This window comes from Mustela nivalis, assembly GCF_964662115.1.
Source record: "Mustela nivalis genome assembly, chromosome: 6".
Classification (NCBI taxonomy): Eukaryota; Metazoa; Chordata; class Mammalia; order Carnivora; family Mustelidae; genus Mustela; species Mustela nivalis.
Window position 1 is genome coordinate 84,025,515 of NC_139025.1, and position 11,191 is coordinate 84,036,705.

The following is an 11,191-nucleotide window of genomic DNA, read 5'->3' on the forward strand; positions in this document are numbered from 1 at the left end:
CTGCCATTTGTGACAACATGGATGGCAATATATTAAGTGAAAGAAATTCCAGACAGAGAAAGATAAAACCTGTATGATCTCACTTATATGTGGAATCTTAAAAAACATAAAACTCCTAAAAATAGAGACTAGATTTTGTGGTTCCAGCCCTTAAATATGTTGGTCAAGAACTACAAACTTCCAGATGTAAGTTCTAGGGATCTAATGTACAAAATAGTGAGTATAGTTAACAATACCATATTGTATACTTGAAAGTTGCTAAGAGGGGCCCTGGCTGGCTCAATCAGTAGAGCATGTGACTCTTGATCTCAGGGTTGAGTTCCAGCCCCATGCTGGGTGTGGAGATTACTAAGAAAGAAAGAAAGAAAAAGAGTGGGAGGAAGAAAAATACCAGAAGAATAAATCTTAAGTGTTCTTACCACCAGGAACACAAAAAAAGTAATTATATGAGGTGATGGATATATTAACCAATCTTATTGTGGTAATCACCTCACAATATATAATCAGGGATGGCTGAGTGGCTCAGTCAGTTAAGTGGCTGCCTTCAGCTTAGGTCATAATCCCAGGGTCCTGGGATCAAGACCCACATCAAGCCCCTTGCTCAGTGGAGAGCCTACTTCTTCCTCTACTTCTGTCTGCAGCTCCCTTGCTTGTGCTCCCCCTTACTCTCTGACAAATAAATAAAATCTTAAAAAAAAAAAAAAAAAGAAGAAATAATCATGTTGTATACCTTAAAGTTAAACAGTTAAATATGAACTGTATCTCAATAAAGCTGGGAAAAGCATTACTGTGTTAATATATTTCTATTTTCAGGTTGCAGAGGTTGGCACAACAATATTCTATATTTTCAAACTGTATGTGCTCATAAATATTTCAGTATGGGTTTTGGGGAGGTTTTGTTGTTGTTGTTGTTATTGTTGTTAGAGAGAGAGCATACAAGCAGGGGGAATGGCGGTAGCAGGCAGAAGGAGAAGCAGGCTCCCTACACTTGTCAGGGACCTGGGATCATGACCAAAGCAGGAGGCAGATGCCTAACTGACTGAGCCACCTAGATGTCCCAGTATGGGTTTTTAAAGGGTAAGTCCTTATCTTTTAAATACCATTATCACAACCAAGAATATTAGCTCCTTAATACCACAAATATTCAAAGTTCAAACTTCCCTTATTGTCTCATAAAACTGCTGCTGTTGGTTTTTGTTTGTTTGTTTTTCGTTTTTTACAATCTGTTTAAATCAGGATCCAAATAAATTGGGTTGGTATGTCTTTTAATCTTTTATTTAGTAACTTCCTTGTTCCTTTCTTTCTCTCCCTGGCATTAATTTATTAAAAAACAAACAAACAGGGGCGCCTGGGTGGCTCAGTGGTTTGGGCTGCTGCCTTTGGCTCGGGTCATGATCTCAGGGTCCTGGGATCGAGCCCCGCATCGGGCTCCCTGCTCCGCAGGAAGCCTGCTTCCCTCTCTCTCTCTCTCTGCCTGCCTCTCTGCCTACTTGTGATCTCCGTCTTTCAAATAAATAAATAAAATCTTTAAAAAAAAATTAAAAACAAACAAACAAACAAACAAAGGCCATTTTCCTATAGATTCCCCACAGACTATATTTTGCAAATTAATCCCTGTGGTGATTTCTAAGTATTTTTCCATCCTCTATATTTTCTGTATTTGGTAGTTCAATCCAGAACCTTGATCAAATCAATCAGCACTTGTCTTTTTGTGCTATTTGCAACCACTAATAATTATCCTCTGAGCTCATTGTGGGTCATCAATTAATTAGGTGTTTGAAGGTATGTGAAGGGATGGGGGTGGCTCCCCACACCACCAAGCAATTCTCCAACCCTAGCTGGGTGTCCTACAATTCAATTCAATTCTGATACTATCTACCCAGAGATAGCATCAGATTCCAAAAGTTAAGGGTTCAGTACCATTGGATTGCCCTCCACTTCCAATGCCAGTCACTAACCCAGGTTGTTACCTGTGCCTCAGACACACTGGCTACAGACAAACCTGTCCTGTATTTAATTAATTTCCTAGAGTGGCCTTCAGATGTCAGTCAAAATGTTTAGGTTCTTACCTGTATTTCTGACATAACTGGGCATAAACCAGAGCCCCTTGTTGGGTTCAACTGATTTGCTAGAGAAGCTCACAAAATTCAGGAAACCCATTTACTTACTAGATAATTACTTTATTACAGAGAATATTAAAGGATACAAATCAACAGCCAGATGGAGACATACACAGGGTGAGGTCCCAAAGGAACTTCTTCCTCATTAAGTTCAGAACCCAGAATGGTAGCACATGGAAGTGTTCTGGTTTCCCATTCTGGAAGCTACTGGAGCACCATCCTTTTGGGGTTTTATGAAGGTTTCATTATAAGGGCATGACTGATTAAGTAACTGACTATTGGCAATGAATTCAACAAGACTTCTTCCTTCCCAGAGTTTAGGGAGGTGAGGAAGTTCCAACTCTCAGTTCACATGGTTGCTTCTCCTGGCAACCAGCCTTCATTCATAGGTGGGATCAAAAAGTTACCTCATGGGGCGCCTGGGTGGCTCAGTGGGTTAAGCCACTGCCTTCGGCTCAGGTCATGATCTCAGGGTCCTGGGATCGAGTCCCGCATCAGACTCTCTGCTCCACAGGGAGCCTGCTTCCTCCTCTCTCTCTCTGCCTGCCTCTCTGCCTACTTGTAATCTCTCTCTGTCAAATAAAAAAATAAAATCTTAAAAAAAAAAAAAAAGTTACCTCATTACCAAAACAAGTGACACCTTTAACAGTCTCATCACTTAGAAAATCCCAAGGGTTTTAGGAGTTCTATGCCAGAAATGGGGTGAAGACCATTATACATATTCCTTTTTGTAAGTCACAATGTCATAGGATTGCAGTGATGATACTCTAATTTTATCATTCTTCATTTTTTTTTTTTAAGATTTTATTTTTAAGTAATCTCTACACCTAACATGGGGCTCAAACTCACAACCCTGAGGTCAAGATTCACATGCTCTACTGACTAAGCCAGCCAGGTGCTCCTATCATTTTTCATTTATGAGTTGAAATACTTCTTTACAGAGAAACTTTTCCTCATCAACTGTTTGGTTACTCCGAGGTACAGTTTACATTGCAAAGGCAGAACAAATGCTTGATTATTTCAATTACCAGTTTTTAAAATAAATTTGTTCCCTAGCACTTCCCAAAGGTGGTTAATGATTGTTGTCTTTAATACTATTATAAATTCATGGATTTAAGTGTATTTGATTTGCTTCAGCCTATTGTACTTACTATTATTGATACCCCAATCATCCCAACTTTGGCCAGTGGGAAACTCACTGAATTCTGACTCAGCTCCAGTAGTCTTTGATAGCTTCATTTATTTCTGATATGACAAGAAGTTCCAGGTTCATTTTGAACATTTCCCATTCCAAATGTGATATCAGCCATTTCTTCAAGGATTTCTGGTTCCTTTTATGTCTCTATTATTTATTATTTTTTATTTAAAAATTTAAAAAATATATTAGTTTATCTTAGGCCACAAAACAAGTCTTAATAAATTTAAGAGGATATCAAGCAATGTTTCCAACCACAACATTCTGAAACTAAAAATCAAACAAGAAGAAAACTGGAAAACTCACAAGTGTGTGGAGATTAAATGACATGCCACTGACCAGGGGTCAAAGAAACAAATAAATGGAGAAAAAAATACCATGAGACAAATGAAAATGGAAACACAACATACCAAAATTTATGGGATGCAGCAAAGCAGTCATAAAAGGGAAGTTCATAGAAATAAATGCCTATCATAACAAATCTCAAATAGGGACGCCTGGGTGGCTCCGTTGGTTAAGCAGCTGCTTTCGGCTCAGGTCATGATCCCAGCGTCCTGGGATCGAGTCCCACATCGGGCTCCTTGCTCCGCAGGGAGCCTGCTTCTCCCTCTGACTCTGCCTTCCACTCTGTCTGCCTGTGCTCGCTCTCGCTCGCTCTCTCTCTGACAAATAAATAAATAAAATCTTTAAAAAAAAAAAAAAAAGAAATCTCAAATAAATAATGTAACCTCCTACCTCAAAGAACTGAGAAAAAAAGGACAAAGCCCAAAGTTAGTAAAAGAAAGGCAATAACAAAGATCAGAACAGAAATAAATAAGATAGAGACTAGGGGCGCCTGGGTGGCTCAGTGGGTTAAGCCGCTGCCTTCGGCTCAGGTCATGATCTCAGGGTCCTGGGATCGAGTCCCGCATCGGGCTCTCTGCTTAGCAGGGAGCCTGCTTCCCTCTCTCTCTCTGCCTGCCTCTCTGTCTACTTGTAATCTCTGTCTGTCAAATAAACAAATAAAATCTTTAAAAAAAAAAAAAAAATAAGATAGAGACTAAAAAGACAACAGTAAAGATCAGTAAAACTAAGAACTGGTTCTTTGAAAAGATAACAAGACTGATAAACCTTAGGGTGCCTGGCTGGCTCAATAGGTGGAACACACAACTCTTGATCTTGGGGTTGTGAGTGCAAGTCCCATGTTGAATACAAAGATTACTTAAAAATAAAAACTTTTTTAAAAATGAAAAACTGACAAACCTTTAGCCAGACCCACCAAGATAAAGAGAGGAGTCAAACAAAACCAGAAATGAAAGAAGAGACATTACAACTGATAACATAAAAATACAAAGGATCATAATAGACTACTATGAACAGGGCGCCTGGGTGACTCAGCTTGTTAAGCATCTGCCTTCAGTGCAGGTCATGACCTCAGGGTCCTGGGATCAAGCCCTATATTGGGCTCGCTGCTCAGTGGGGAGCCTGCTTCTTCCTCACCCTTCCCCACCTCTCATGCTTTTGCTTGCACTCTTTGTCCCTCTCTCTCAAATAAATAAATAAAATCTTTAAAAAAGAGACTACTATGAACAATTACATGCCAACAAACTCAATGACCTTGAAAATAAGATAAATTCCTAGAAACATACAAACTACTAAGCCTGAATCATGAAGAAATAGAAAATCTGAACAGAATAATTAATAGTAAGGAGATTGAATGTGTAAATAAAAAATCTTTCAGGGCACCTGGGTGGCTCAGTGGGTTAAAGCCTCTGCCTTCAGCTCAGGTCATGATCCCAGGGTCCTGGGATCAAGTCCAGCATCGGCCTCTCTGCTCAGCAGGGAGCCTTCTTCTCTGTCTCTCTTTGCCTGACTCTCTGCCTACTTGTGATCTCTGTCTGTCATATAAATAAATAAAATCTTTAAAAAACAAAAAACAAAAACCTTCCAGGGATGCCTGGCTGACTCAGTTGGAGGAGGATGTGACTCTTGATCTTGGGGTTGTGAGTTTGAGCCCCACATGGGGTGTAGAGATTACCTAAATAAATAAAACTTAAAAACAAACAAACCTTCCAACAAACAAAAGTTCAGGACCCAACAGGTTCACTGGCAAATTCTACCAAACATTCAAAGAATTAATACCAAAACTTCTCAAACTCTTCCAAAAAATAGAAAAGGGAACAATCCCAAACTCATTTTACTAAGCCAGCATTATCGTAATACCAAAACCAGACAAGAATGCCAAATTACAAGCCAATGTCCCTGATGAATATACATTCAAAAACCCTCAACAAGGGTGCCTGGGTGGCTCAGTGGGTTAAAGCCTTTGCCTCCGGCACAGGTCATGATCCCAGGGTCCTGGGATCGAGTCTCGTATGGGGTGGGAGGGTGTCTCTGCTCAGCAGGGGGCCTGCTTCTCCGTCTCTCTCTGCCTGCCCTTCTGCCTACTTGTGATCTCTGTCTGTCAAACAAATAAATAAAATCTTTCAAAAAAAAATCCTCAACAAAATATTAGCAAACCAAATTTAACAATATATTAAAAGGATCATACCCCATGATCAAATGGGATTTATTCCAGGGATGCAAAGATGGTTCAACATCGTAAAATCAGTGAATGATTAAAATCATATGATCATCTCAACCGATGTAGGAAAAACATTTGACGAAATCAATACCCATTTATGATAAAAACTTTCAACAGACTGGTTACAGAAGGAATGTACCTCAACATAATTAAGGGCATAAATGACAAGCCCACAAACAACATCATATTCAATAATAAAAAGCTAAAAACTTTTCCTCTAAGATAGGGAACAAGGATGCCCCCTCTTGCCACTTTCCCTCAACATAGTTTTGGAAGTCCTAGTCGTGGCAATTAGGAAAGAAAAAGAAGTAAAAGGCATCCAAACTGGAAAGGAAGAAGTAAATCTGTCACTACTTGGACATGACATGTTATATACAGAAAACCATACAGAGGGGTGCCTGTGTGGCTCAATTAAGTGTCTGCCTTGGGCTCAGGTCATGATCCCGGAATCCTATGATCGAGCCCCACATTGGGCTCTCTGCTCAGTGGCGATACTGCTTTTCCCTCGCCTGCTGGTGCTTGCCCTTCCTGTGCTTTCTCTCTCTTTCTGTCAAATGAAGGAACAAAATAAAAAAAGAATAGGAAAAAAGTAGAAAAAGAAAACCCTAAAGATTCCCCCCAAAAACTATTAGAATAAAAGAATTCGGTACTGTTGCAGGATATAAAATCAATTTACAAAAATCTGTTGCATTTTTTAAAAAGATTTTTATTTATTTATTTGACAGAGATCACGTAGGCAGAGAGGCAGGCAGAGAGGCAGGCAGAGAGAGGGGAAGGGAAGCAGGCTCCCTGATGAGCAGAGAGCGCCTATGTGGGGCTCAATCCCAGGACCCTGGGATCATGACCTGAGCTGAAGGCAGAGGCTTTAACCCACTGAGCCACCCAGGTGCTCCTGCATTTCTATACATTAAAAATGAACTATCAGAGAAATTAAGAAAGCAATCCCATTTACAATTACATCAGAAAGAATAAAGTGCCTAGGAATAAATTTAAGCAATGAAAGACCTGAAATTAAAAACTACATTGAAGGGGCGCCTGGGTGGCTCAGTGGGTTAAGCCGCTGCCTTCGGCTCAGGTCATGATCTCAGGGTCCTGGGATTGAGCCCCGCATTGGGCTCTCTGCTCAGCAGGGAGCCTGCTTCCCTTCCTCTCTCTCTCTGCCTGCCTCTCTGCCTACTTATGATCTCTCTCTGTCAAATAAATAAATAAAATCTTTTAAAAAAAAACCCTACATTGAAAACTATAAGACACAAATACAACAAACAAACCGTAAGACATTAATAAAAGAGATTGAAGAAAACACAAATAAATGGAAATATATTGTGTTCATGGATTGGAATAATTAATATTGTCAAAATGTCCATACTGCCCAAAGCAATCTACAGATTCAATGCTATCCCTATTAAAATTCCAATGGTATTTTTCACAGATAAAGAAGAAACAATTCTAAAATGTATACAGGACCACAAAAGGCACTGAACAGCCAAAGCAATCTTGAGAAAGAAAAACAAAGCTGGAGAGGCATCACAATCCCTAATTTCAAACTGTATACAAAGTTAATCAAAACAGTATGGTATTGGCATAAAAAGACACATGAGGGGGCGCCTGGGTGGCTCAGTGGGTTAAGCCGCTGCCTTCGGCTCAGGTCATGATCTCAGGGTCCTGGGATCGAGTCCCGCATCGGGCTCTCTGCTCAGCAGGGAGCCTGCTTCCCTCTCTCTCTGCCTGCCTCTCTGCCTACTTGTGATTTCTCTCTGTCAAATAAATAAATAAAATCTTAAAAAAAAAAAAAAAAAAAAAAAAAAAAAAAAAAGACACATGAGTATCAAGAGCCCGCAAATAAATTCATGCATATATAGTCTATTACTACATGAAGCCAAGAATTTACAAGGAGAAAAGGATAGTATCCTCACTAAATGGTGTTGGGAAAACTGGACAGCCACATCCAAATGAGACTGAATAAGAATGAAATTTCAAGGAATCCAGAAAGGCCTCTTTAGCTAAGTTCCATACCCAATTCTTGCTTGTTTAATTTAGTGTCTGATAATAAAAAGAATAGCCTGGAAAGGGAAATGGGAGTTACCAAAGTCATCTACTCTAATGTGGCTAAAATCAATAATTGCAAGGACTTTCACTTATTATTATGTACTAGAACTGTTTTTTGTGTATTATCTTAATCTTTCCAAGAATCCATAAAATAGGCACTGTTAATTCCATTTAGAGAAAAGGAAATTGAGAGTCATATTGGAAAAATTAGAAAGAATAGTCATAGATCAGAGGAAGGAGTAAAATAAGAAAAATGCTAGAAAAACCAGGCAGCATCTCAATTTCTCTGACTTTTTTTTTTTTTTTTTTTTTTTGGAAAGACGGTAGGGGTAGGGAGAGAGTGGGAGAGAATCTTAAGCAGTTTCCATGCCCAGTCCAGAGCCTGATGCTGGGCTCCATCTCACAACCCTGTGATCATGACCTATGCCAAAATCAAGTTGAAAGCTTCACCGAAGAAGTCACCCAGGTGCCCGAGTGGCATCATTATTATGCTGGAAATGAATTTACACATCTCGCTCCTCAGGAGTTTTCCAGGTGCAATCTAAAATTGGCCCCTGTATTTATTGGGTATGATGAGACTGAAGAAAGAGGCCAACTCCTCCAGGTTAGTAGGTGGCAGATTTAATAAAAAAGGGAACTTACATTATGAGGGTTGCTTTTAGAAGCTACAAGATGGGGCGCCTGGGTGGCTCAGTGGGTTAAGCCGCTGCCTTCGGCTCAGGTCATGATCTCAGGGTCCTGGGATCGAGTCCTGCATTGGGCTCTCTGCTCAGCAGGGAGCCTGCTTCCTCCTCTCTCTCTCTCTGCCTGCCTCTCTGCCTACTTGTGATCTCTCTCTGTCAAATAAATAAATAAAATCTTAAAAAAAAAAAAAAGAAGCTACAAGATGACGACCTCCAAATCCATCTAGCCAATCTTAGAAGTTTATATGTGGAGGCCTTAGCTGGATTCAGTCATGTATACCATCCAGATAAGTCTCAGCACATCACTATCTTACCCAATAACAGCAAGGACTTACTTATACATATCTCAAGCATATATCCTTTGGTCAGTTTTGGGGAGTAGGGAAAATAGAACCCAGATTTCAAGGATAGGGGAGGGGGTGAGGAACTTCTAACTGCTGGGGTCCAGCTCACAGATCAACTGGTAGTCAAATCTTCTCAATGACCTCCCCCATCTAGACATTCCAGAGCTTTTAGTATCCACATCTAAAAGCTGGGTAATAACTAAAAAAAAAAAGAAAAAAAAAGTTGATCAGCACTTTTTCACACTAATGTAGTACTAAATTAGCTTTTCTCTCTGAAGTAGACTTTTTTTTTTTTAATTTTAAAGATTTATTTATTTGAGAGAGAGGGTTGGGAGAAGGGCAGAGGGAGGGAGAGAAGCAGACTCCCCGCTGAGTGTGGAGCCCCACATAGGGCTCAACCCCATGACAGTGAGATCATGACCCGAGATGAAATCACAAATCAGATGCTCAACCGACTGGGCCACCCCAGTGCCCTGAAGCAGACCTGTCTTAACTTACCTTAAGCTTTTGAGTCAGACAGCCTATAGGACTACACGCCTATACTTGAACAGCAGACACTACATAGAGAATCTATCAAATAGGATTCAGACCAAGGCCACACAATTTTATTTAGAAATTACAGGTTTATTCATTTTATATTGTAAAAGATATAACCAAACCAAAAAACCACCAGGGATTATCAATTTTTGTGGCATGATATATATATATATAAATATAAATACACACACATACACAAATATAGGAAATCACATCAAGAAATATAGGAAATCACATGAAGAAAAAACAGTATGATGTTTGAAACCAAGACTGAGTTTGAAAAAATTTCTGATGAAACACAACTTAAACTGTTTAAATGACTAGACAATATTAGTTAATGTTCAAGATATTCTGACCAATCTTCTATACCCAATTTACAAGTCAGCAAAGGAGGCTTCAAAACATGATCTCTAGTTGTTCTAGTGGTTTTTTGGTAATGATCTTGCTTCCTTGTGAATAACTACTTTAGTCACTCTGTTGAGGTCTTCTCGTGTTAAGGAGTGTGATGAATAAAAGGATCAGTGAACTCTGGTGACAGAGAATGCAACAGCATAATAATACTGATGCTTCCATTTTTTTTTTTTTTAAAGATTTTGTTTATTTATTTGACAGAGAGAGACACAGTGAGAGAGGGAACACAAGCAGGGGGAGTGGGAGAGGGAGAAGCAGGCTTCCCGCTGAGCAGAGAGCCCGATGCGGGGCTTGATCCCAGGAACCCGAGACCATGACCTGAGTAGAAGGCAGACGCTTAAGGACTGAGCCACCCAGGCGCCCCAATGCTTCCATTTTTTTAAAGCAAAAGAAAACACCAAGTCTGAAAATAACTGTAAGTAGTTACAGTACTGATACAAATTAATACATCCTGAGGCTTAGTCTTGGATACTGTTAATATAACACTTTTTCTAAAAGAAAGATTTATTTATGTGAGAGAGTGCAAGAGAGCACAGAAGGGAGAAGCAGAAAGAGAGGGAGAGAGAATCTCAAGCAGACTCCTCACTGAGTACAGAGCCCAATGCAGGGCTCAATCCCAGGACCCTGAGATCGTAAGTTTAAGTGACTGAGCCACCTAGGCGTCCCAAGGTACTGCTCTCTTTTATGTATACAATAATCTCAGGTAAAATAGCTGAGCATTTGTAAGGTAAACATCTAAAAGTTTTACTATAATGTGCCTTTTTCTGTTCTTCATTCTACCTTTCTTCTTTGCCTATCTGTAAGGCTGTCAGTGAACACCCTCAGGAATTTCTTCATGTCTCAGGGTTTTGAAGACCACTCCCCACCCCCCCCAAGGTCGGATGTTTTGAGGATTCACAGGATTCAGCATATCACTGTATCCATGATTATGACTTATTACAACAAAAGCAAAGTAAAACAGCAAAGGGAAATGGTGCAAGGGACAAAGTCCAGAGGAATCCAAGCACAAGCTTCCGGGAGTCCTCTGCTGGTGGAGTCACACAGGATATGCTTAATTCCCACAGCAACTAAGGTGTAATGTGTGAAATGGCTTTCATGAAATCTCATTAGAAATGCAGGACAGTGGGTGGCTCAGTGGGTTAAAGCCTCTGCCTTGAGCTCAGGTCACGATCCCAGAAACCTGGGATCGAGCTCTGCATCAGGCTCTCTGCTCAGCAGGGAGCCTGCTTCCCCCTCTCTCTCTGCCTGCCTCTCTGCCCATTTGTGATCTCTGTCTGTCAAATAGATGAATA